The sequence below is a fragment of the Trachurus japonicus genome, chromosome 5 (genome assembly GCF_045865225.1).
Source record: "Trachurus japonicus isolate A0001 chromosome 5, Traja_1.0".
NCBI classification, from domain to species: domain Eukaryota; kingdom Metazoa; phylum Chordata; class Actinopteri; order Carangiformes; family Carangidae; genus Trachurus; species Trachurus japonicus.
Genome location: NC_140911.1, coordinates 31,561,626 through 31,589,539, shown reverse-complemented (window position 1 = coordinate 31,589,539; position 27,914 = coordinate 31,561,626). Strand labels below are relative to the sequence as shown.

The 27,914-nt window shown below is 42.5% G+C and overlaps 1 protein-coding gene across 4 annotated transcripts in view; it reads left to right on the top strand.

The window, feature by feature from the left end:
- The window catches only part of foxj3 (forkhead box J3), a 74,999-nt gene that overhangs the window by 1,095 nt on the left and 45,990 nt on the right, over positions 1 to 27,914 (top strand). The window contains exon 1 of one of the 4 annotated variants that reach the window (XM_085777473.1): positions 3,659 to 3,673. The exons of the other annotated variants lie outside the window; for them this stretch is intronic. The gene's annotated coding sequence lies outside the window, so the exon portion shown is untranslated. Of the gene's footprint in view, positions 1 to 3,658; positions 3,674 to 27,914 lie in introns of those variants that run through there. 4 annotated transcript variants of the gene reach the window in all.

Below are 27,914 nucleotides of genomic sequence, written 5' to 3'. Positions count from 1 at the left end.
TCTTTTTTTTGTAATCTCGATCCTGTCCTCTGCCTGTGGTGCTGTACCCTTGTGGATCGCCCCGAGATGGCATAAAACTGTGTTGCAGTTTAATATTTGGTCGTGGTGCGCAAGCCCATCTCTCAGGGCATGCACCTCTTTGTTTTGATGCCTTCGCCATTTGTTGTGCGAACAGAGACGGACGAGTTAATGCTACAACTTCAAACTAAACAGCTGTGGCATTTGCGTGCAGCTGTATACAGACCGGTGTCCTTGCTTTATCCTGACGGCTTTTTTTTTAATAAGAGGATGGATGGCTGAACTCTTAATTTGCCTCGCTGTCAACTTGCGCAAGTTTTATCAATGAGGCCAAGGTGTCATAATAATGATTCAAGTGCAAAGAGGTGCAGATTATTAGCTGACTGCATTATACTCATGTACTTTAGTTAATTTTACCACAAAATCCGGATTAAACGGTTGAATTTATGACTAAAACAAAACATTAAAATTCCCCCAAACGTCTCAACCGTGCCAGACCTTATGCTGCAACTAACGAAATGCCCATAGCGTTAGTCAGCACCCACAATCAAAGGTCAGACCTGGTTTGCTTCTTAATCACCCATCCTTTAAATAGCAAGCCTACAGGGAGCTGTCTGGATTGAGGCTATCTGAGCATGAAGCTGTGGAAGACACATGCTGTTTAAGTTTTGATCTTAGCCCCATCTAAGTAAGCAGGGACTAGTTTTGTTAAGCACATTTTCTAGAAATGACAAGCAATTATCAGTCTGTCTCGCAACTTAAGGAATTCAGCATTTTAGAGAGAGCCCCGCTTTACAAGCAGTTAACATCTGTAAACTGAAGCAAGTGTGTACAATATAATTGTCATAAAATGGTGAAAGTGACATTTTGCTGTTGTTTTGCTGGCCGGCTGTTCAAGAATAGACTTGGGGTGCAGGCGATGTGTTTGCGTTTTACATTGCAGGCAGAAATATGAATCACGGCACACGTTATGTGAAAAATTTGTGCTAATGTTGCATCCATCAAAGCAGTGTGTTCATGGCTGAGGACGTTGTGAAGGCTCATAATGTGATGGACTCTTTACATTGTTGATTCAGTGTAGGTGTAGGTAGTCTTATAATACAGTGACTTTGATATTTGTTCTTTCAAGTCGAATCTCACTGAGCAGAGTTAGTTAGTGACTATTGATGCCTTTTTAAAACAACCTCAAGGTTTTGATGAATGGACTGAATAGCGGTAAAGAAAAATAGAGAAGATGATATACTCGCGTAGCCTCAGCCGCTGTTTTCAATGTGTGAATGAGAGGATGTGAAACAGCTTCTCGTTAATGGTGGTTTGAGCCTGTCGTGGCCTTTTGACAAGTCTGTTGCCTCATGGTTTAAAAACAGGACACCTACTCTACCAAGGCCTTCCTTTGGTCTCTGTGTGTGTGTGTGTGTGTGTGTGTGTGTGTGTGTGTGTGTGTGTGTGTGTGTGTGTGTGTGTGTGTGTGTGTGTGTGTGTGTGTGTGTGTGTGTGTGTGTGTGTGTGTGTGTGTGTGTGTGTGTGTGTGTGTGTGTGTGTGTGTGTGTGTGTGTGTGTGTGTGTGTGTGTGTGTGTGTGTGTGTGTGTGTGCTGGTAGCACATTCATCTGTCGTCTCTGTAGAAAAGCGAGTATGTCATCATCTGCAGAAGACAAGGAATACAGAATAATTACGTGTAAATAAATATTGACATTTCATCATTGTATGGCAGATAATGCTCAGCTTGGGGGTGATGGTGTATAATTTAACAGATTAAATAGAATAATGATACGACGTGGAGCTAATTTGGGTAGATGTCAGGGGTCAGTTAGCCGGTACAGTAGAGAGAATTTAGAATTTAGAATGGGGTTCTACTTTTTGAATACCAGCACCTCATTTGGAATTCAGCGTGTGGCCCTGTGCCGAGCCCCATCGCACTGAGAGGCTTTTTAATTTCTCCCCTTGTTGAAGTGATTATTCAAATGGCCATCCGTGAGATGCAGTTATCAGACTCCTGGTGGTAGTTGAGCCTGTGGCAACATGAATGCCCCCCCCTCGCCACCCTGTGTAGTTGGACAGCACCCAACAGGTACCCTCTGTAACAACCCCTATTAGACCGCTACATCTTCCCCCCAAGGCTGAAAACCTATTGTGTTACGCGATTGGCAGATGGCAATTTATTCATGAGGACGGCTGCCTTATTTATTTATTTATTTTTGGCATGGTGTAGTGGTGATGCTGTTGGTCAAAGGCCTCCGTTTATTTTTTTTATTTATTTATTTTTTTTCACTTGAATGCAAAGTGGACTTGTTTCATCTCTCACCTGCTTGGGATTGTGTAGTTATTTTAGGTCGGAGTTTCTTTCTCTCCGCTTCATCACCTGTCATCTTCTCGTTCTATCACGTGGATAGGTAAAAAAAAAGAAAAAGAAAAAAGGGTTGTCCCCTAATGTGGCTTGGAGCTAAATGACTGGACAGTTTTGTCAGAGATTTCTCCCCATACTCTGCTTACATCCTGTGTGAAGTGAAGTTTTGCTCTTATGGAGGCTGTGTTGGCGAGAAGGGACCGGCTCAGTCTTCATTAGCAACGCCGTGCATCACTAGAATGCAGATGAGCTATGAAGCCATTCATCTGCTGGAAATGCCTCCCTGATTCCAATTTGAATCTTGTTTGCAGTCACATTGTGTGAGCCCACTTCTCCATGTTAAAGAAGTCTCTTTATGTGAGAGATCAGAGGGGGATAATTGCACTTAAGTGAACCTCATTTAGTGCTGGCCAGAGCAATTACTGTAACTGCAGTTCTAGGCGTTTTTTGGGGCCTGGAGCAGCTGTCATTGAGTCTCTGTAGCTGAGATATCAAATGGTGAATAGAATGACATTGGCATAGCATCATGGGAATGGCAGATCCTTGGATGGATTTTAATTAGTTTTTGCAGGTTTTTCCTCAGCTCATTTTTATTTTTTGTCATCCGGAGAAACATGTAATTAAAAATGACAATTATAAATGCATTATTTTAGTAATGATTGAAAATATATTATTCTCAAGGTGCTGTAAGGTGAAAAAAGCGAGCACTGTTTCTTCAGGCAAAACCCCCTGGGCTTGAGGGAGATGTTTTATCATTAATGTTATTCAGGAGCCAAATTTTGAGTTTTGCTCAGCTGGGTGCTTTAATCTATTTTTGCTGTAAATTAATGAATTTTTAAAGAGCCCCTCGCTGGATACGGGTGGATGTGGGAATGCAGCACTGGTTCAGTTTTCAAACGAGCCTCTCTACTCCACCGTCACCCCCACCCCTTCACCACCAACACTCCTCACGGGATGGAGAGAGCGAATTTACTGAAGCACTGCACTTTCATTTTTTATTCATCCAGCAATACACTGCCTAGTTCTCCCCATCCCACCTCCTCCCAGTCTATTGAGTTGAATCTGTCAGTGAACTAGTCCTAGATGCTCCCAATTCATGTCCTGGGTTGGAGCTGGATGTGGACATGAATCAGTGAGGGAAGCATGTGATGTTTAATTCAACTGGTTTCTTGCCTAATATTACCAGCACATTTGCTCAGATACATGTTTCATTTGAAAGTGTTTAGACATTTATTTCCCCAATCCATCTAATCAGGGCTCATCTCTCTACAGGGGAGCTACTGTAACTACCCACACTAGAGCTTTCTGGGTAAGTTAAAGGGATACCTAGTTCAACATTTTGGCAAATTCGCCCATTGCTATATAGTCTTAGGAGTAGGTCTGTTACCTTTAATTGTGGGTGCGAGCTGCTCAGAGCTACGCTACGGAGGCTCATTTGATTTCTTGGTTTCCCTCATCAAAATCATCAAATACACAATCCCAACAACTCCAAAACGCTCTGGTGGACAAGTTGTGACCTGCACAGTCACCACGCTATGAGATAATAATGGAACGTTACGAGATGGAGTTGTTTTTGAGGTAAATTCATGCAAAACCGGATGTGTGTTCCCGTCGGGGGCAGTTTTTCAGCAAGCAGTCTCTGCATTTGCCTTGGAAACAACTCTGTCTCGTAATGTTCCGTTATTATCTCATAGTGTGGTGAATGTGCAGGTCACAACTTGTCCACAAGAGCGTTGTGGAGTTGTTGGATTGTGTATTTGATGAGTTTGATGAGGGAAACCAAGAAATCCCATTAGCCTACGTAGCATAGCTCTGAGCAGCTCGCGGCTCTGCTCCGCCGTTCTAAAAATAGCTTGCACCGACAATTAAAGGTAACGGACCTACTCCTAAAACTATAGGGATTATGGCAATGGGCCAATTTGCCAAAATGTTGAACTATCCCTTTAGCATAGTGTGCAGGGTGGGGTATTGTGGGTAGTGGATATGGGTGGACTGCTCCTGTAGTTGCTCTATGCGGCTCGTTTCCTGCCTTGTGGTAGCAAACAGACTGATACATTTGATGGTAGTGTTGGTTGGATCTTATCTTGAAGTCTTGGAACTGTATGAGATACGTGAGCAGAAGTGTTAATAGATAATGTGTCAGGTGGTTGTAGTGCATCAGATGTGCAAGACACAAGGTGCTATATAAACTCCCTTAAAGGCGAGTTAATGATGTGCTCAGCCTCAGTGACATGTAAAACAAAAGATTTCATGGTAAATGCAGTGTACGCAGAGGCTGTGTCATTGGAGATTTTACTTAACACGGGTAATGGTAATGAATAGCCGAGTCCTAAATGACTGAGCTTGACTTGACTTTTCAGTGCCTTGCAGGATTTAATAATTCATCATATTGTATGCTTTGTCCTTGAGTTCTGATAGGCCCTTGGTATCAGTGTATTTTTCTTAAGCTTTTTTGTTCTTCACTCAAGTCGAAGCAATTCATATGCTTACATGATTCACACTCTTTGGAGACATTATAGCTGTGTGCAGGAAGCAGCTCGCTAAGCTGACAGAGCTTAAGTAATAAGAACGGGGCTTTCATCAAAGTATTTGTTATCTGGTTTAATCATTACAGTAGCTTCTGTGGCAGATTGATATAAGATTCACTTCCAGGTAAACCAGCAGAATCTCCATGGAGAGTTTTGATGAAGAAGATACAGGGACTTGCTGTCAGTTTTTAAACTGGGGAAATTTTAAAACAGTAGCACCAACAACTGGTGAAATAATGTAGTCACATAGCTGTTATTTATAAAATATCACATGAATGAGGACAACCGCTTCTGTACTAAAAATGTCTTTTAAGAAATGACAATTCAGTAACTCCCTTTTGCATGACATGACAATTTAGAAATGGCAATGGCAATCTATGGCAATGGTGAGTGTAGCACCTACCATACCAGTCGGTAATCTCCTTGCTAGCTTGGGTTAACACTGAGTGCTGTGTGCAGGACACCATCATTTAAGATTTAGTCCAAAGTTAATCAGCTTCTCTTAGAGAGACTTAAGATCTTCAGTGGTAGATGGTCAGTGATGTTTGGTGGGGGTCATTTCTACTGTTCAAGGTACATGCTCATTCACTGCAGGAAGACGTGAGGATAGCAGGCTGCAGTTATGTCAGCTCTCCATAGGTGCATGTGCTTATGACTGTAGCAACAGCCAAGAATTTCTCCCAGTCTGGATGACAGTGTGCAGACTCGAGGAGGAAAGTCAGAGAGGGTCGGGTTTAATTAAGTCCACAGTCCTAAGCCTGCTTAACAGGGTTGAGTAGTGGAGTTTTGAGGACACGGTTTACCGCCACATCACTCAAGTTCGTCCTCGGCCGACAGCAGAACTGGTGGGAGACTCCTCGTTCATCATGAAATCACAAAACGGGGCGTTTTTTTTTTGTTTTTTTTTTTCAATGAGCCTTCGCCAGTCGGCCGGTCAGCCCTCCTGTGTAACTCCTGCATTTGTTTTGTGATTTCAGACAATGTTAATGTGGGCTAGTCCAGAAATAGCCCAACGTAGAAGTTGGAGACTGTGTGTGATGTGGTGTGTGAGGCTCATGATCTGCAGGGGCGAGTGCCAAGTTTTGCAGATGTGGTGCTGGTAGAGCAGGAGCTGTGGTGGATCTGTTTAACACAATGATTTAACACTTTCTTCTTTTTTTTTTTTGCTTCGTCTTCGCCTCCCCGTCCTCTGCATGCTCAGCAGAATTGCACGTCAAAACTTTTCTGTTGTCGTCATTGGTTGCCTTTTTTTTTTCTTCCCCCTGCATGAAACGTGATAGATTAGCCTTAGATGTAGTACTTGGATTCACCATCTGTGATTCAGAAAACCCCTAACACAAGCCAAGGATTCTCTCGGTGGAGTTGGAGGAAATGTTGATCTGTGTGTGGACCAGGAAACCCACACACAAGTGATGACTCGATCTTGCCCCGTCATCCCCCCCCACCCCATCCCTCCTCTCTTGCTCTCACACGTCGCCTGTCTCCTAAATATGGTTTAATTTTGGTATCCGCACTTATTTTTCTTCTTTATCTCTCTCTACGCCGTACTCTCCTGTGCTCTTCACTTAGCAAACAACACGTCTGTAGAGAATTCAGAAGAATGCATCTTGTTACTCAGATGAGTCATACTTCCTCTGGCCTGCATGCCTCTCCCTCAGGGTGGATGAATGAGAGGGCGGAGAGGTTAGCTGGGGGAGGAGCTCGGTGACTGAGGCCGACGTGGTCTGTGCCAGTTGCTCAATGTAATTAAAAAAAAAAAAAAAAAAGTATCGGTGTGTCGGTCACACGGCCCTGAGATGTGCACATCAGCGCTGCCTCAAAATGTTGTTGTCCTTAGGTGGCTGTGTGACTGACGGCTTTGACCGCGCTGAGTCACCGCCTTCAGAAAAAAAGTTACTGTTTGGAAATCTCTGACCGCCTCGACACAAACCCACTCTGCCCCCCCCTCCCCCTGGAGGGAAGCCCAGGGCCTCGGCCCCCCGAGAGAGGAACGCAACGGCACCTGCAATCTGAGAAATCTGTGCCTGCCGTACTGAAGGGAAATTTATCTGGCGGGATGAAAAGATTGTCGAGGAGTTTGCACTTACTAGGCTGAAATGTTCCTCCGGAGGCCTGGCTGCATTTTGTGTGTGTGAATTTATGATGCAGTTAAGTGTGTAACACTGAAAATTTTCTGGATTTAATTCCTCAACTTCTGCATCCAATTTTTGCTCGATACCAAGTTCTATGACAAAATGCACTTAAGCTGTAAGTGAACTTGATTATCTTTAATATACTGCTGAAATAGTATCAGTAAACCATTAGGCCCCTCTCGGCTCTAGCTCTGTCTGTCTCTCCCATACCTGTTCTTCTTGGTCCCCTGCCAAAATCTATGACTCACAGGAGACTGAGTGACCTACTTTTGCAAGTCTTCCAGGAGTGCCAGAAGATCTTTTTTTATTTGCAAGACAATACAGCGGGTAAATATAATTCAATGAAATTGCACTTAATGCACCCATTTTTGGATTTAAGTACCTAAAGGCTGTGTCAGCATGGCAGCCACCTCCGAGGATTCCCTTCATTATAACGAGGAAAGAGGATACGTAGCAAACAGTTGAGCTTTGATATCTCATTAGAAGTAACTGAGTTTAAGGCCACAGTGGCTCTCATCAGGCCAATTTCAAAACATAACTCATTTAAGTGCTCTCATAATCCCGAAATGTCTGGGTGCTTTTATATTACACATTGCTAGTTTATACAGGTTGTCAAAGATTATGGTCTCTACATGTAGACAAAGCATTTATCTACATGAATCAGTGAAAGTCGTCCCAAAGCCTAGTCAGTTTGTTTTAGTAATGAGAGTTTTGGCTGTGCTGTCGAGGTAAAGTTTGAACAGTTGCTCTTAAATATTATTTGGATTAGGATGAGAGATAAAAAAAAGTTTGGGTTCAGAAGCAGCCTCCCAAAAGCCTGGTTTACAGTCTGCTTGTACGGTACAGTACGATCAAAGGCCATAGGATCACTCCGATGGTTTGATGGTTCGAGCTGGTGTTTGATTGGAAAAAAGATGCCGCTTTACAGCGGATGGAATTTCTGCTTTAATCGCTAATTGCCGTTTTTTGGTTGTGTTGTCTCTCATTGAAGCAGAAACAAGCTGTGCCATTGAATGCACTGTCTTGGCTGCTCTTTTCCCTTCTACAAGGGGGCTGGCTGCTTTGATATGTCAGTTTTGTTGTAGTCTGCCGCCTTCGTCTTGACATGATTGGCCCCGCTCGCTCCGACCTCCTGGAAACCCCCCGGCATGCCCGCCCCAGGGTGTGTGTTCAGTCATTTATTCAGCTTCCTCTAAAAGACTGCCATGGCTTCACTTCCCTTCTAGTTTCCCTCCTCTTATTAAGATGCAGAAGGCAGAGCAGTGTTTGGTCTGAAAGGCTTAGTGCTGGAGGGAGGGTAACTGGTGTGTACAGTGGGGGGTTAGGGAAGGACTGTGAGCACGGGGACTTAAATGACTTAATGTGCCCTGTACAGCCCAGACACACTCCAGCAAAGTTCTGCAGCTTGCAGTGCTCTGATTTCTGCCTTTTTCTGTCGGTCCGCTGAAAGAAAGTCAAAATGATGCTCTGACAAAAGTGACTATAATTGGAGAGGAGCAAATTATCAAGTCAGTGGTTAATGCTGATTGCTGCTCGGGTTTATGTCTGATAATCCCTGTTTAGTCATCTGAAATGACTGCCTTTTTGAAACCTCTTTTTTTTTTTTTTAAACATCTTGTCTCTGTTCTCCAGTGAATTTTGTCATGTTTTTGCCTCTTTTCTACGCAGTCCCAGTGGCGAACCACTTCGACCACCACTTTGTCATTTTAATTTCCCGTTTTGTTGCATCACGAATTTAGCTCTCCTGCCTTTGTAAAGACATGAAATTGTTCATGGAAGTGGCACACCTACATGGTCACCTATAGACTGTATGCTCAGTCTGCTAGAAAAAAATATGTCCTTGTCCATTTCGCTGTTTGTGTGCCTTGCTAGATAATTGCCACTGGAGCAAGAAGGCAGCCCAGAGATCGACACTGCTAGTACGGACACTGTTAACTCTTTGTGTTACTGGCTTTAGTGCAAAAATCTGGGCACACCTAAAACCTTTGCGAGGGCACAAGTACACATTATTTGGGTCATTATTTTACCACACATGCTTAAAGCAGTCACTAGAATTGCAGATTTTAAAGTAACATTTTAAAATGCATTTCAAGTAGAGGACAGGTCACACACTGTGCTGCACAAATACCACAGTGCCATTAGGTGTCCTTTTGTGTTTAACAAGTGAAACTGATAATAATTTCAGGTCATTTAATCCAACTTCATATAATTTAGCTGCAAATAGCGGCGACTACTTGTGTAATTGTAGTGATTTTAGGTTGGGGCTTTGCAGATGCAGAGGACACGAAGCCTAACGTCAGTAGGTTTCCACTGCACGCTTCATTTTATGCAGCTTTAGCTTGTGGCTGTGATGGAGCGTCTCATGTACAAGGTGCAACACACTCTGTCTAGTTTGCAAAGAGGATGTCGTCCTGTGCATCACACTGTAGGCGAGGCAGAATAATGTCACACACGGCAGAGGTGTGTGTCAGACGACAAATAAGCATTTAGTTTCCAGTCATCATTGGCTATAGTGAGTTTTTGTAGGATTTTTTTAGCCTTTAGATTGTGTTTCTTTACATTTTTCCACATCTTGAGCGATTGTTAATGCATTAGTCATTTGCTTAAGAAATTGTAGCAGTTTCAGTCTGTCAGACGACGATGAGCTGTTTTGTCATGCATAAGGAAGTGGGCAAATTGACTTATTCATACTCACAAAAATGCCAACAAAAACAGTCTTTAGGAATGTTCTTGACACTGTACTGATGGAAGAAGCCATTGAAATTAGATAGCAGATTTATTAATTACAAAGCTGGGTATTCAAACTGTAATCCTGTCATAAAGTTGCTCTATCTTTTAACATTTAGTAGGAGAAAATACTAGCCTTGCTAAATACATATAATGAGAAAATTCAACTTTTTATAAAGTTGACCACATTTCAGAAATGCAGGAAAGGCATCCGAATTGAAGTTTTCTTTGAATCTGAGGAAGTCATATGTTTGGTTGCTGGCTGTGTGTTGTGGTGGCAGCAGGAGTTCTAGTGACGTATACCGGCCCAACCACTGATGTCACCACCTTTTACTTGGCGACAGTGAAACCTCTGCAAAAAAAAAAAAAGCTTTCAAGATGAAACACCGACTGGCAGTGAACGCATCTTTACAATATGTGGTTTCACAGCCACTACCCTGCAGTCAACATTTGTAACTCTTGTATACTAATCTGCTATACACTGGTTATTTAAAGCTTTTGTAAGTGGTTCTCCTGGTTATATTTTGGCGGAAGACATCCCCTAATATACATCCCCTATAAATGTATTTATTCTTATCCCAATTGTGTGACTTTCTGAGAATATGGATCTGAAAGTATTAAAGTATTAATCTCCAAGTTCTCATTTTTAATTTCTCCATTTTATTTATCTGGTTAGTCACCAGTGTCTGACTCATGAGGCTCACTGAGTAGAATTTTCCTTGTCAATGTGAAGCAACAAACAGATTTTTAAAACAGTTTACAGCAGCAAAATGTGAATGTTGATTCATATTTCAAGAGGTTATGGATAAAATATGGATAAGTAAAAAAAAAAAAAGCCATTTTTGACAATAATTCTCCATAATTTGCAGGTCATTGAAAGCTGGCGGTGTTTTACCAGAGTGAGGTCTGTGGTCAATGGGGAACGAAACAGTTCAGGTCAGGAGTTTGCTCGGTACGGGTCTCTTTGCCCTTCTCTTTGGGTGTGACTCATTTCGCATGGCACATGATGCAGCACTTTCACCAAGTGAGTCATCCCAAACAAAAGCACCTCATCTGAAGGAGACCAGAAACGGAACGCAGACTTTTCTTTCCCTTTTTTTGTGGTTGCCGGGGTTTTTTTTAGCAAAAGTGTGTGACATTTACTCACTGCTGACCAGAAAGCACGCGTACAGTTTGTGCTCATGGGCGACGATGATGAGCATCTGGTATAGTGTCCTTGCAGATGCAGCCTAACCCTTTACAGTTTTACAGTTACCTAATGTGCAAAAGCTGTGTACATGGAGAGTAGACACACTAAGTAGGACGTAACAATTGAACCAATGTGAAAGAGTTTTTGAAGCTTTGTATGAAGATTATTTATCAGTTTTAGTGAAAATTGGAATGACAAAAAAACACAGAAATCTGACATTGCGTAAAATCTAATGTTTGACTTTGCTTGAGCCAAGGAAGCTTTTTTTTTTTTTTTAAAGCAGGCATAATGTTCAGAAATTACATACAGGAACATACTCCCAGTCTGTGCATATTGCTGGTGCTAGAGTGGTGAAAAGCATCATGGGAGTGTCCCCATAAGTTTAAAAGTTATGGCTGTCATTGGGGATGCCATAGATTCCTATGGCATCCCCAATAGGTGCCTACTTGGTGTCATTGCTTGAACCAACAATAAACTGACTTGATGCGGATGGAAATATAAAAAGTAACCCTGAAGAAATAACATTTTTAAGTATTTAAGCTCTCACCTATGGGCAGAATTTGTTGAAAGTGAAGTTATCTCATACTGCGGACATTTTTATATGATAAATTATATATGGAGAGATTGTTGGTGGTGTTTGTGAACGATCTGCCCAGAGTGTCTTACAAATTGGCGGATAAAATTGTAAGGATGGGATTGAAAAACCATGACATACATAAAAAAAAAAAAAGATGTGCATCGGTCGTAGGTGTGTGATCTCTCAGCGGGAATGGAAACAAGTGGCACAGTAATGTACTCGGACTCATCCTTCTCAGCTGAGCAAGTTTGATTGGTATTGCAAAGAGAGGGAAGCAGTGTGCTGGAAGGTAGACGTCTGTTTTTCAATTTATTTCCTGCATATAGATATATTTAAACTGAATACTGTGCAGCGTAAATTCAGTTGCTGGGAGTATCTTTGTGTTTGTTTGTGTGCGTGCGTGCGTGTGTGTGTGTGTATGCATATGGCCCCTTTAAGAAGCCCGCATTTGTTTGCTGGCTGTGTCTGGGGCCCAAAGTGGAGCTCTTTCTGTCAGATGAGTGAAGCTCTGCAGAGGCAGCCACTGGGAGTTCTGTTTCATCTCCTCTCATACTGCTGTGGAGCAGACATGCAAATCCGCTGTAATGAGCGCAGCCTGTGTGGTGGTGGTGGTGGTGGTGGTAGTGGGGGGTGGGGGGCGCACGGATGAGGAGGAGGGGAGGGGATGAACTCAGGAATTTAAAGTGGAGAAAGGGAAGGTGGAGGAAAAAGGTGAGACGCCGACAGCCGTGCCAGATAGAGGAGCATGAGAATTTAAGGGGTTTAGGAGAGGGTTATGTCAGGAGCGTTGGAAGTGACAGGAAGTCTTCCCTCTCAAATCAAACATTCATTAGCCTGCTGTGGCTGCGCTTTTCCCTTCGCTGTTGAATCACAGAGGTAAAGATGCAAATGTTGCCACATTAATTAGCTTTATCTTTTAAACCAGCAAGACGTGGTGTGAAAGGAAAAAAAAAGAAGACAAAACAGTGCATCATCATCATCATCACTGTTAGCAAATGTAATGAGGCTGTTTCTGCAGAAATTTTCAGCATCCCAGAAAAGGTTGTTTCTCTTGGTGTAATCCTGAGCTTTATGAGAGTCTGGAGTTCTACAATTCATTACAAAGATGTTAACAAAGCATTTTGAATGACAGCGGCATCACGTCATAACAGGTATCGCACCAAAACGAGTTGATTGAGTTTTTCCCTCTTTAATCATCCATAAACTGGATAATGATTTATAAAGATGAGTAGATAACTGTGCTTGTGGGTGAGACAACTGATGTGCAGCAGAAATATTTCACCTGCCACCCAAGCATCAGTTCTTGAAGTGTGCCATAAACCCCATTAGTCTGGTCCATGCAGTCTGATAGCTGCACGAACATGATTTTATTCTCTCATAAAGAATTAAATCCCCAGTCAATGTTGGGGATGCTTTGGCCTCTTGTCTCATCCAATAACGTAGCACTCAAGACTTTTGATGAGCTCTGCAGATCGATCAGAGGTTAACAGCCACTTCACACAGGCTGAGACCTACAATATGTCATGGGGTCTTTAACTCTCTATAACTATTCAGGGGCAGTAATACTGCAGCTTTTTTTTTTTTTTTTTTTTTTTTTTTGCCTATAAGCTCCGGGATATAAAAGTCAGGAAATAAAGGATTCTTTAGTGCATTTTCCCCTCATATTTCAAGAACCATGAAGATTAGGCAAATTAGACCGATAATGGATTAAAATGCTTTGTCTGCAACAACAACGGAGAGTGGTCGCGTCGCTCCTTGTAATGCACTGTGGTGTGACATGCGTCTGGGAGAAGATGCACAGAGGTGGAAAAGAGAATATACCAGAGGGGCTAGGCATCAGAATAAAGAGGATATTTTCAAGTGTTGGAATAATTTACAAGTAAAGTCAAGTTTAGTTTAAGTTTAGTTTCTCTGATGTGCTCTTCTTTGCTTATTCATTTTTAAACCAGTCAGAAATCTCACTTTTTATTAATAACATCAAAATAATTTAACTCCTTTTATTGATGCAAGTGACAACTAGTTCTGTTTGTCTGAATGAATGTTGCACACAGGTCTAAGGTTTACATGTGCCAGGATAAAGCATGTCCAGATCTGTAAACACCATGCAGATAGTTTGTTACCACTATAGTATCGTGGAAGTCGAGACTTTGGGGAACTTGGAAAGTGAAGTTGCATAAAGGTTCCTCTGGTGTCTGGAGGTTGACGTCTGTCAGATTTCTGTGTGTGACACTGAGATGCAACAGAAGTAATCACTGGCTTCAGCCCTAATGCCGCACATGGCTTCACCAAGTAGTATTATGAATTGGTGCTCATGCATTTAAATATGTAAATTTCGGTAGCGGGCAGATTTGAAATGTCATCTGCCCACATAGCTTCTTCACCTTCCTCCTTTGACATTAGAGTTCCTCATTGGAAAGACCACAGTCTATTTCACAATAGTATCGTACCTCCTTCTGCTCCTGCCCCTGTCTGACAACACTCTCTGCTTGCTGTCTGACTGCTTCTTCACGCTGAAGGGAGTTCCTGAGTTTCTGGCAGGCTGGGGCTATCACGGGGAGCGCTGGGTGGGGACGTCATCGGAGTTCCTCAGGGTGTCTGAGACAGCTGTGGCCTTTACTTGCCACCGACTGACTAACAGGTTAACTATTGCTCATGCTTGTTGTAAATTGCTCGGTGGTTAGCAGACATAAAGGTTTATTGTTGCCAGGAAACAAATTGATTAGTGTCAATTTGAAGTCTTAAAACCTGGACTGAGCTTCATGTGTCACATTTGTATTGAGCCAGCTTATCTATTCCTTGTCTGCAGCAGTGTTTGTAATGGTGTATAATGTTTTTAATGTTTTCATACAAAACATCATACATCAATGCAAGTGATTGTCTTACAGTTTTGATCTTTACAGTTTTGATCTGTGGCATTTAGTTTTCTGTAAATGTAGCTTCTCATATATGAGACATTTCTGCGCTGATGATATCTTTTTGTTGGCAGCATTGATTGAACAAAACATTTTTTTTGTGAACATCTGGAATATCTTTTTGTGCATATTTATGATTGGTGATCCAAATAGTTTTAAAGAGTCCAACCAAAATCAAGAGAAAGTGCGTTTCAAAACTAGAAATTGTTGTAACGGGTGCATGTCAGTGTCAAATTAGCAATATTTTTGGTTTCTCTGTTGACATGTGTTGTTAGGCTCGAAAAATGCCAGGAACAAACCTCCTGTTTACCTCGAAGCCTTTATCCAGAGGCGCTGGAGGCGGAGCGCCAGTGCTCATGAGTTACCAGCAAATATTGTCTTGTCAGGGAAGCAGTGGGAAGCCCAAAACTTTTTGACTCTAGGCCTAAATCACGTGTCTGCTGTTTGTCATGGTAAATCCTCTGGTTTTGTGATGACCTACTGTGGCTTTTGTAAGGCAGTAACCTCACAATGATGAATCAATTTCTTCGCCAGGAGGTGTTTTGACTGCAGAGCTTAAACCAACAATGACTGCTGTACCCTCTCCACTCATCCACACCCAAATAAATAGCAACATTGTCTCCAGGAAACCAAATTAATTGAAATTATCTGGAACGGAGCTGCGTGAAGTAAGGACAGGTATAGACACCGACAGCTGTCCGTTCCATGTGAAAACAAATTCCTGCTCTGTCACACACACACACACACACACACACACACACACACACACAGCGTCGTGCATGGCCTCCGCCTCGTGTTTTGCTCTACTCGCCGTCTCCTTAATCAGCATTAGACAAACCACGCTGCCCTTAAATTACCATAGAAGTCGTCTGGCGATGCTCGAAAAATGTATTACTATTAGCTCGTATAAACCAGGACAATTCTCGGTAAGACAGTATTGATTAAATTCAACAGCTGACTGAAGTGTTTTTACTGTATCCTGTTACAGCGCTTACACTGTTTTTGTAGTTACGGCTCCAGGTATGTGACATGTTTTGATCAAGCAGCTGATAAGGTGGGCTTCATTCATCTCGGGTGCTCACGTGTGTGTGTGTGTGTGTTTGTGTGTGACCTGCATCTGGCAGTGTTAGAGTCTGGAGGTCAAAGGAGCGCTGTCTGTTTGGCTCCAGTGAGGACAGCGTCTTATTAAAGCAAAGGAAGCATGGAAGTGCGCCGTGTCATTGTGCAACCTCCAGTGCCGGCTGCCTTATTACTCAGGGAGAAGGGGGGGGGATTTATGGCAGGTAGCCACCCCCCAGCGATATATGCAGAAAACCTTGATCATATATCGCTTCTATTTCCTGGAAAGCTCTTTTTGCATTCGGACCGGCGCGGGGCTTACATTTGTCATGCGCATGTTCACTCATGTAGATCCACTTTCTGAGGCGTTGCATGTTAAAAGCCATGTCTGGGCGAGAGTGGGAGAGTGTTACACGCCGCATGTTATCAGTGAGCTGTGTTATCATCTGTAGGTACAGTATGACTGCAGGAGCATTTTAAAGAGCTTGTATGCAGGCGCAGTAAACCAGTGAGACGGGACACGAGGAGTCAAAGAGCAGCGCTCCAACAGCTTAATGATGTAGAGGCACCCAGCTCCGTCAGGCAGTAAACTCTTTAATGTGCTGTTAATTATTTGTGAGAGATTGAATATTGATTAAAAAGCAAAATGGTTTTAATTATAACCCCAGCTCCGGTGTCATCCTAAATAAAGACGACTTTGGGCTTAGGAACATCTAACAAATCTAACCGAACCTTGAGCTATTTCAATTCCTTTTGAAATTTCTTTTCTTTTAAACTTTATACTTTCAAGGTTTGAAAGTGAGAGCTCTGTCTCAGTGTAACCCGTGTCACAGCCCCTTCTCTCGGCTCCAGCATCAGAACCGTCAAATGCTGAACTGAACCACTGTCTGAATTTGAAATTCATGACCTGATTCCTGCTCTGTGTAGCGCTCTCAGAACATGCATTGCCCACCCAGGTAATTCCTTTAAATCACGCTCGAGTAAATTCTACCATGTTTTCCCTTTAACACGTCTCTGTCTCACTTGAAAATACACAGTATAGTTTCTGAGGGGGGTGATGTGTACAGTCATAGGATCTGGCTACAAGAGGAAGACAAAAAGAAATCTCTGCAGAGAATGTACTGTTGCATCTGTAAGAGTCACAGTATACTGTATTTATGTAAACTAATTATTAAACCCTTATTTGTAATATTTGAACATGCCTGTCACTCAGGGTTCAAACAAGGGCTGCAACTGACAACTATTTCTATTATTCATTAATCTACCCAATCATTTTTTGGTTAAACAATGAATTAGTTGGTCTATAAAATGCCATTGCGAAATGTCAAGAGGAAAATACCTGCCACAGTTTCCCAAAGCAAAAATTAGTATCATCAAGTAGCTTTGTGTATTAAACTGACAGACATTCAGTTACCTGTCAGACAAGACAAAGAAACTCTGAAAGCTACATCGATGTGTATCAGTTTTCATTACTCTGTTTTCTTCTGTCTGTTAAACTGCTAAATAGTCAAATTAGACCAAATCCTTTCTGTCTATAAGTGTGCCACGGGCAACGGAGTGAAGAGTTTGCTGATCCCGGGCAGACATACCCGAGCTCCTCTCGCACCGCTCACCTCAGAGACCGGCTCAGCATCTAACAATCGACGTCGAACTGGATCTACTGAATGCAGATGAGCACAGGCCCTCAAGATTGGCACCAAAACGCTGGGCCTGCTAGAGCCTTAAGTGGTCTATTTGTGATTCAGCAGCGAGATCTCGCTGGCTGCCAGGCTGGCATGGAGTCAAGCTCCCTGGGGGGAGTGTGTTAATGCGGGCCCCCAGGCCGTGGGACCGGGGTAATTGGGTTCGCATGTTCGGTGTCAGGGCACCCCTGCCACCTCCAAAACAAAGGCCACCTCCCAGGCAAGCTGTTAGGGACAGAGAGACAAGAGATCACTGCTCTGATTCACTGGAAAGGCTTATTCAATTACTGCAATCTTGTATGTGTTTTTTTTTTTTGTACTGACCTGCAGATCGCACAATGAGCTTGTGTGTGTGTGCTCCTTTCATCTGCCTCGATCTCTTTCACATTGTGCCCCTTTTATATTCAAATATATAACATACTGTATATATAAAATCACACTGCTGCATCCAGTCACATCATGTCTCCTCTGGTTTGGCCGTTTTTTGTTTTTTACTTGCTCTGTGGCCACTCCGGACCGCCTGAAGCAGATCGGTTAATCCACAACCAACTCCCACAACTCTGATCCCCAACTCTGATCCTCTGTCCCTCTGCCTGTCTCTCTGCAACGTCTGCAACAGCTGGATGCTTTTTCTCTTTACCAGACACTTAAAAGAACCTCCCTTTGTTTGGCACTGACTAATAAGACAAAGGTGTCTCTCTCGCCTTTTTCAGGTTCAGTGGGTTTAAAGGAACTCAGGGGTTTGCTTTGTTTTGTTGACAACTCTCTCTCTTCAGTGTTTAACTGCCCCACAGCCACAGTTGCGCTCCCGATTGATTGGCAGAATAATTATGGACTTGATTTGTTCAACCACAGGCGAAGTGGGATTGAGGGAGTGGGGGAGCAGAAAGAGCATGTATAACATTTTTTCTTTTATAAGAGCAGAGCAGAGCAGAGAGGTCCACTCGCCTGCATCCTTAAAAAAAAAAAAAAGCAAAAAAAACAACAACTTTAACACCGACACAGAGATTGCACTGTAAAACAGAGACACTTGCAAATTTCTGTTAGCAGCGAGGAGGCCCCAGTTGGCACCCGGCGCTGCTGTAGGCTGCAATTAGCCCAACAATGTGCTCAGCCGCGTGAGTGGTGAAGCGATAATTGACACATCCTAAAAATGCAAGTAAGGACTGGGTTATTAATGCTTTCTTCCAGGGGGTGGTTTCAGCGGAACCATTAAGCCCTTAATTGAGAAGGAAGACTGACATTAAAAGCTGTTGCCTTGGCATTGCTTGTACCTACTTTTTTGTTTTTTAATGAAGATGAGGCTTTGGTGTAGTTTGCCGAGCCCACGTGCAATCACAATGCTCAGATGCGCTGCTATTTTGAGTTTGAGAGATCTTAAAAATAACCCCTTTAAGTCCTTTGCCTCCAGGGCTGGAAAAAGTGAGGAGTCTCCCTTTGACTGAAGGGCAGGTTAGCCGAGTTCCCACCTCTCCCTCTTTATCCGCCTTGCAGTCGCAAGAAAAACAAGGGCTTCTCCCACGCTGGATATAAAGCCGTTGATATGGAAGGTATGACCCGGGTTTCGGTCGAGAGTAAAGATGCCAAAGGCTTGTTACCAGGTTACATCACTGTTGTTGTTGTGAGCGCTTGTGCCAGAAATCTTCAGGCATAACAGAGGGAGCATGCCCTCCCTTTTGCCAAGTTACCATCACACTACAGGAAGATTCTTGTCATAATAAGCTCTCTCTCTCTCAATCCGTCTCTTTCTCCACACACACCAAACTTTGGGCAGCGTATAAAACTATCAGCGGTGTAAATATTTATTGTGGGCTGTTTGAATCCTAGTGACATTGTTTTTAATGCAGCGTTTATCACATCTGCAGCTCGGAGGGAGCGCACGCGGAAGCACAGGCATCACGGGGCTTAATGGCTGTGTCTGCGTAGCCGAGCAGACACATGCTGCTGGAGTGCTACCTGTGACGGATGCATGACTGCAGTAAAAGGGGATTAATTGCGGAAATTGCAGATAAGTGCAGGAGAGCACTGGTCTGGTACCTATCAACAGTCTTGTGTCTGCAAGTGGGAGTGAGCATGTGAGCTGAATAGCCTACACTTTCCTCCGAGAGGAAATGATGAGAGCATTGCACAGGTATTCGAGGGGAAGTTGTTCTAGGTAGGCAGATAGGTGTTCTAGGAAGAAAATAAAATAGACCAGTGGTGGTGGAGTGTTATGTAATGATATAAATGCATATTTGTCTATTTCTATCCTATTAGGTGCCATGAAATCAACTGAAGACTAAAAATGGAAAAACCACAACCTACATAGGTAATCAGAAGAAAAATTTTTATTTTTTCAGTCAGTGTTTGTTGTGTATTAATAAGAAGCTGTGTGTTGTGAAAGTGTATTCATATGTATTGGTAGAGAGCAGGAAAGGATGACAAAAGAATGAACCATGATGTAGGTAAACAAATGTGAAATGACATATCAACATGCTCCAGTAAATGATAAGTAAATGACTCCGTCTGCTGTGATTTGAAACAGGCTACCTTGATGCCCAATCGTTGAAAGTGAATCCTCACATCATATCAAGAAATGAGAATTACTGCAACATCATGCTAAAGACTCGCCGCAGTCTGAGTAATACCATGACCAGAGAGGGAAATTAGTGATTACTGTTTTTAGACTGAACCACATCGGACCTGCATGAAACTCTGGACCTCTTCCATGTTGACTCATTCACACTGGCGGTTTTCTTCCCCCAAATACCGGTAGATCTCTTACGTACTGATAGGGCTGGGTATCGCTACTGATTTACTGAATCGATTTGATTCCGATTGCAACTCTTCAGTACAATTTCATATTTTATTTTAATATTCATATTAAATAATCTAACCAACAAACAGGAAATGGCAAACATAAACAGATAGATCTAAGGATTTTATGAATTGATATCAGATCTTTAAAATGAAGATTGATATTATTTTGAAAATTGATTTTTTAAACCCGGCCCTACTTACTGTAGTACTGTATGTGATTTTGCCTGATGTGCCTCGCTCATGTGTATTTGGTTAGTTAAACAGATTAATCTAGTCTTTTTTTTTTTTTGAATTACATTTAGGAGGCCAATGAAAGAATTAGGAGTGTATGCTGTCTGTTTTGGTTAGTCTACTTACCCTTGACTAATACTTCCTGTGGGGTGTCTTGCCATGTTGTTAAATTCAGCTCCTACAGGGGAAAGCAGGACAACCTCATTTCTGTTCATATGCTTTGGTATTGACAGAGAAGACACAGACAGCGTTTCATATTGTAAAATCTGTTGTATTCACCGTCATGTTTTGCCTACTTCCCTTTAGTTTGCTTCCTGTACTTCTGTTTTGGTCACAAGTTCCCTCTGCCTGTGAGCTTCATTCATCAGAGTTGAGGTTGCGTCTGACAAATGGGTTTATAAAAGGGTATTGTATATGTCGTGAGTAGACTCTCTCAAAGCTTGAAACCAGTGGTTTGAAAGTTTCCTGTCTGTCAGTAATCACACATCGTTCGTTGCGTGACATCTGAGGCATTGTTGCTGGAGGAACTATAAACATGCACGATTAAAGGTGGAGACTGTCAGATGTGGCAGTTTTTAGTGGATTTGGCTGTTTGGCTGATTTTGGTGTCCTGGATTTCAGACCTTCACAACAGATCATAGTTTATTCAGCCAATGCTGTAACATAATTTTGATTTAAAAAAAAAGCAAAATTGGGCAGTTTTTTGCAGGGATGGATCACCTACCTCAGCAGGTGTTAGGTCTTTGCAAGGTGGTTTTCGTACTCTGCTGTAGAACACTGAAAAACACATTCAGCAATTCTGGGCGACCCACTGTATTGTCTTGGAAAAACTCAGCAGTATTAAAACGTGTAATGATAAATCATTCTGTTGGGACAGTCCTTGTTAATGAGCTTGGGCTATAAATCCTGTGCTTCAGTTGTAGCATTAGTCACCATGTCTATGCCAATAAACAAAAAAGCAAAACAAAACCCTTGGACACAAGTGGAAATAATATTTACATAGTAGGCTATTCGCAGCACAGATAGTCTGTTGTTTCACCATTTCACCACAGTTTGATCAATTACTCTGTGAGACTTTGACTCATTCACATCCTAACCAGCAGCTCATTTGGGTTTGTATCCCACTTTGCCAATAATACCACAGACATATTATGAGTTTCGTGGCTACAACAGGACACAGTGGTGAGTCTTTCTGTTAGGAACATGAAATCCAGGTGAAAATGACTTTGAAAAGGTGCATATATGGGCCTTTTAATAATTTCTAGTACATTTTAAATGGATAGTTCAACATTTTGGCAAATTGGCCCATTGCCATAATCGCTATAGTCATAGCAGTAGGTTCGTTACCTTTATTTGTCGGTGCAAGCTATTTTTAGAACAGCGGAGCAGAAGCCGCGAGATGCTCAGAGCTACGCTATGGAGGCTCATGGGATTTCTTGGTTTCCCACATCAAACTCATCAAATACACAATCCAACAACTCCAAAACGCTCTGGTGGACAAGTTGTGACCTGCACATTCACCACGCTATGAGATAATAACGCAACGTTACGAGACAGACTTGTTTTAGAGGTAAATTCATGCAAAACCGCTGATGCACGTTGCCTTCAGGGACAGTTTTTCAGCAAGCAGTCTCTGTATTTACCTCTAAAACAACTCTGTCTCGTAATGTTCTGTTATTATCTCATAGCATGGTGAATGTGCAGGTCACAACTTGTCCACCAGAGCGTTTTGGAGTTGTTGGATTGTGTATTTGATGAGTTTAATGAGGGAAACCTCCTTAAGAATCATAAAACTTGGCAGAACTTGAGCGTTACAATGAATTTTAAAATCTGACAGCTGGGCAGGGCCAGTATCAGTTGAATGGAGAGTGTTTGAGTGAACTAATATAAATAATATGTAAAAGCCATTACCTCAAAGTAAAAGAAAACTTGCATAATCAAATTTCATTCAGTTTCAGTGGGAGCAGTGTTGCTGTTGTTGGCCACCCTTTTTTTTGTCAATGCATCAAAGTTTGCAGTCTTTGCTGTAATTTGGACAATTCTGTACCAATATTACACGGATTAAAAGCTCAATGGGCTGCATATGGCCCACAGGCCTTAGTTTGCTCATATCTGGTCTATATTATCAGTATCATTTAGTATAACATAGTAGAATTTCAGTTCAGTTATCATTATTTACACATGTGAACCACAGCTTCTCAATAATCCCAACATGTTCTTAGTTTTTGTTTGTTTTGTTTTGTTTTTGCGCTGGCAATAACCAGTAAGCCTCTGCAATTATTATAACACCATTATGATTTATACAGTGCAGATTTTCAGACAGTCCTTCCTGCAAGGCTGGCATTGTGTTTCAATGGTGATGGATTTAGTTGTGTGGAGTATTAAAAAAAGATAGCATGAGTAAAAAAAAAACCTGTGTATTTGCTGACCTTTGATCGCTCAGCCAATTGCTGCATGTACTGTAGGCTCTATTGCTGACAATTTCTGAAACCCTAAACAAAAGGAAGACTTCCCTATTGTTCAGTTTTGTGACACACACACTGTGTATTCTGACTCTACTACAGACATGCGTGCCCAGATTTGCCCACATTTATAAATCCTCAAGTAGAATTAAAATGAAGTAGCTGGTTATTGTCATTGTGTAAAATGTTGTAGACAGCCAAGTGCCATTCATTGTAATGAATTCACACTTGAAGTATGAATTTCATCCTGAGCCATGCGTTGTTAGGGTAACAAAACCTTGCTGAGTACAGATATCCATTTTGCAATATTGAATATTGGGAACATGATGATTTCATGACGCAGTTGCTGACTTGCATCTTGGGTACGTACTGTACTTGCCTAACACGACGAGGTTGACGTGATCCTCCACGTTGTGTTGAGTAATCCCTGGTTGTTACTCATCTTGTTGCCTCAATGGGGATTCTTGAATAAAGGAGGGCCCGGCACATGCATAATAATCATGCTGTCACTTTGGATTGAGCCACTTCAGACTTAGTGGCTTAGACACAGTACGAAAAATCACTGACTGGCTGTCACCGCTCTGTGGGCAGCGGGAACTTGTCAAGAACCTGGTGAATTAAGATGTTTCAAAAACGCTTTCAATTTCTCATTCAGAACTAAATCTGCCATTAATCCCCGGAGGATAAAGAAACTTTGAGTGTTGAATAGAGAATGAATTTGACCATCCATTTCCCCCTCTCAGCCTCCGAAAATACTCTCAGCGCTCCATTCTAAAAACAAATTAAAGTGGAGACGCGCAAGTTTTCACTTTTCCTTTTTTTTTTTTGGCAGTGGTAGTGACAGAAGCACATCTTCTTAGAGCCGGATCAAAGCGGTTCGGTGTGAGTGGGAACGTGGTTTGTACCCCCGGGCCGGTAATCATGGAGGCTGAACTCTCAGACCTCTTCAATGCAGACACTGTTGACACTTGTGCTCTGTGTCAGGCCTGATGCCAGCATGGCTGTGCCCTCCACGCCGTCCCCTACCGCTCCATCTCCTTTGTCTTTTCTTTTCACCATCCTCTGGTTCCTCAACCCCCCCCTCCCCCCCAAACCTGAACTCCAGACCCGGTCCTCGTTGTCCCTGCTCTGACCGTCCCGCAGCCTGGGCAGGGTAATGAAGGCAGCGGGGGGGCCGCCTGGCCGCCTGGCTGTGCTGCGCTTCATCATTCCTGCCACAGCCCAAGGTTCTCTAATTAAGACACCGACTTGGCCCCGCAGATTATGTAGCAGCTGGATCATTAGTGTGGAGGGTCAAATGGCGTGTGTCTCTGTGTAGCGGGCAAAGCGCCTTTCATCAACCCCGGCCTCAGTCAGCTCACCTCCAGCAGCCACCAGAAGGATCTCTACCTGCTCCCTCCTCCCTGCTACTCCCAATTACACCCAGCATTTTGGAAACATTTAGATCACGACCACCAAGAGTTGACTTCCACACACACACTACACTGAGCTGTCAGTTCATGAGGTCTCTGAGTAGCTGAACCTTAGGCAATCCAATTCAACAGAAACATTTAAATCCGTCATAGGCGATCGCTTTGCAGTGTGTTGAATTCCTGAGTTTTTTAGAAACAAATAAAAAATAAAAACTGAACAAAGCTTCTTCAAATATTTTGTGTATCCTCTGTTGAAACTCATCCACAGTGACATTAAACAGAAGTTGGATTGCACTTTGCGCTTTTGCAGAATTTGACAGATCATCCAAATGGTTGATCTTATCGATTAATCAGCTAATCAAAGGTGTTAAGAATAACCTACGAAGCTTGCGACATATTCTGTATCATTTATATGACAACACATGGTTACAATACACATAAACAAAAAGCAAACATCTACTGTACATTGCAGGACTACATTGTTATATGAATACATTTCATGCACTTATTTTGCCTCATTTATAAATGTATTTATATCAGATAGTACAACAATCTTGTTCATGGTACGTGTTCTGACCACGATAACCATGTCCTGACAGTCTGTCCTTGGCTTGGTTGTGAGTCCTCTTAATTTGGGTCACAGGGTGAAGAGAGAATCCCTGTGTTTGATTTGTTGGCCTATGTGTGGACGAGGGAGCGATGGGAGCGCTGTCCATCATTAGTTCTGACTGGCCTGTCGGCAGTCAGTCAGCAGCTCTGCTCATCTCTCAGTCTGCTCATGACTGCAGAGGTTGTGAGAGTTTCTTTAAAGCCTTTGGTGTTTTCTTTCTGCCTCCAGCCATGTGAACAAACACAAGACACACAAGTGTTAATAATAAAAGAATTAAAAACACTGCTGAAAGCAGATAACCAGCTCTTTTTTGAAGTGGACAGATTAAAGAAAGTGTACCGCAAATCTGTGGAGGACGGATGCCGAACATTTGTTGCCTTCTTGTTTTTGAATTAAAGTCGTTGTTTTAGTCGGTTACAATAGACAGTTATTTACAATGAAGAAACCGAGGTATCAGAACATCCATTAAAGGAGTCATCACCCAGAAATCGCATTTTTCCTTGTTAGAACATGTATACTGGTGTTGGACCTCAGTGGAAACTTGCCTGAAAACCTGGGGTTTGAAAGTGGCTGAGTTTTTTCGTTTGGGCTCTTTGTTTAAGCCTGGGTAGCTCATGAGGCTGCGCACCTCAACATTACGAGATTTTGATTCTGCGCCTACGGTGACGTCACCGTGGCGCCTGCTTTCATAAACACACCTCTCTTCCACCACCCCGACTTCTGCCGCGCCGCCATTACGGGTTGTTTTATTTCCCACTGTAGCGCTGTTATTTCGTCACTTTATTAAGTTTTAATAATTTTTCATGCGAGAAAGTAAGGGTTTAGATCCCCAATGTGCGGTTAGTTTATCCAAATGACGGCTGTTTAAAGTTTTCTCCGCGTTGGGAGAAGTGAGGTGCAGCCAGCTGCAGCCAGCACCAGAGGAGCGGAGGAGGAGTGACTCCTCAACCCGCCTGCAGCGCTCGTTTACCTGGCCGAACGACATCGTCATGCCGCCGAAAGAAACTATCGTTAATTTATTAAGTTTTAATATTTTTTCATGCGAGAAAGTAAGGGTTTAGATCCCCAATGTGCGGTTAGTTTATCCGAATGACGGCTGTTTAGAAGTTAGCTCCGCGTTGGGAGAAGTGAGGTGCAGCCAGCTGCAGTGAGCACCAGAGGAGAGGAGGAGTGACTCCTCAACCCGCCTGCACTGCTCGTTTAGCCGGCCGATAACAACGTCGTCGTGCCGCCGGAGGAAAGGGTCGTTAATTTATTAAGTTTTAATATTTGTTCATGCGAGAAAGCAAGGGTTTAGATCCCCAATGTGCGGTTAGTTTATCCAAATGACGGCTTAGAAGTTTGCTTCGCGTTGGGAGAAGTGCAGCTCCAGCGAGGCAGAGGAGCGGAGAGTGACTCGTCAGCAACCCGCCTGCAGCTGCTCGTTAACCGGTCAAACTACGTTGTCATGCCCGCGGAGGAAACGGTCGTTAATTAACTTACCCGCAGGTTTGTAGAGGTTTACCGCCGACTGGTTAAATTCTTTTTAGGAGATAAATGTTTGTCTCATTGATGAAATCTAACAATTGTGGCAGTCGTATTAGTTTGTTTGAATGAAAAGTGAAGCTTCACACAGCAGCTTTGCACCGGGGCTCTGTAGCCTACGTACAGAAATCACCACATTTGCATCAATAAATACATGTTTTACAATGAACCGATACAATTTTGTTTTATTTTATGAAGTTATAACATGGTTACGGTACACGACAGAGCAGCATAGTATGCAGTTTCCAATACAGCCTGCATGTAGCCCACAGGGCCAGCCACGGCTCTGTCCTCCCTGCGTCCAATCAACGCGCGCCTCATTACATATTAATACAATGAACATCCGGACTAGTCAAAACCTCGCGCCTACTCTCACGAGAGAAAGATGCCATATGAAAAAGTGTCAGAACAAGCTCTATGTTTGAATTTTTAAAAAAAAAAATGTTTCCAATAAGTTTTAAGAACTGATTCAAAGCAATTTAAGGGGGATTGGATACATAAAAAACCAGGTGATGACTCCTTTAACAACCTTCAGAAACCACGCCTGCAGCATAATCTGCTTCTTTGTTGTCCGTCGTCATGCTCAGTATGTTTCTGAGCGTTCACTACTTCGCTAGGTTATGGCAACATATGCTGCGTGTGTGTATTCCTGTCTTGTTATCTCAAATTTTTAAAGCTTCTTATCAAACCCCCGGCAAAAGTAGCAGGTTTTGGCCAAAGCCTGGTGAAAACACGATGGGTTTGAAACATGCAGATCATACAGATGGGCAGCACAGGAAGAGATTATGCTGCAAAGAGTTGTTTGAGAAAGTTACTCAGACCTTGGATGTTTCTCTTTTTTTTTCTCCACAAAAAAAGAAAACTTCATTACAGACATGAAGTCAGTGTGACTATACCGTTCTCTATCAGCGCCACCTTTCAAGCCCTAAAAGGGAAACGCTTTTGTTACTCAGAGAAATCAAATAGATAAATATGTAAAACATTTCCCACAGAAAAGCATAGATTAGAAACTTTACAGCGCCTAATGAAGCCAGACACTGATTATAAGGAAAGACTTGAGACCAATTCTCGACTCCAATAATGATCTCCCCCAACCGGATTTGGGTTTTTTTTTTTTTTTGTTCGCTTCTCTGAATTCGGTCTGCACGCCTGTCTGAAGAATGCCTTCATCATCTGGCTCTGCCTGTCTACTCAGATAGCAGTTATTGAATTGGCTGCTGGGCACTAGCTAACCCCCGCTGTGAGAGATCTTTGAAAGGGACAACCACAAACTGCTTCTGACCAACTGCCACCGAATCCGTTCGCCCAATTTAGGAATTTCTTACGATTCTTGTGGCTTCTCATACTGACAGCAGAGACCCATAAAATTAGGTGTTTTTTTTTTTTAATTCCTTACCACTTTTTTTTGATGGATGTTAAACAAATTCAGAAATAATCCTTCCAGCTGTCTCAAAATGGAGTGAAAATATTTAAAGTTAAAGTTTAAAAAAACCCTTCTTTTAAAAGTATGAGACAAAGACAGATATTTTAATCATGATGAGAAAAACACAATTTAGAATAAATGTCATTTTGATAGATTATAATTAGCAGCAGTAGTTTTTAAGTGTTTGAACAAAAGCTTGAAAATGCAAGTGGTATAAATTGGTCGTATACTATATTCACAACACAGCCAATTTGCTATTCTTGCGAGTAAAGGTATTTGACCT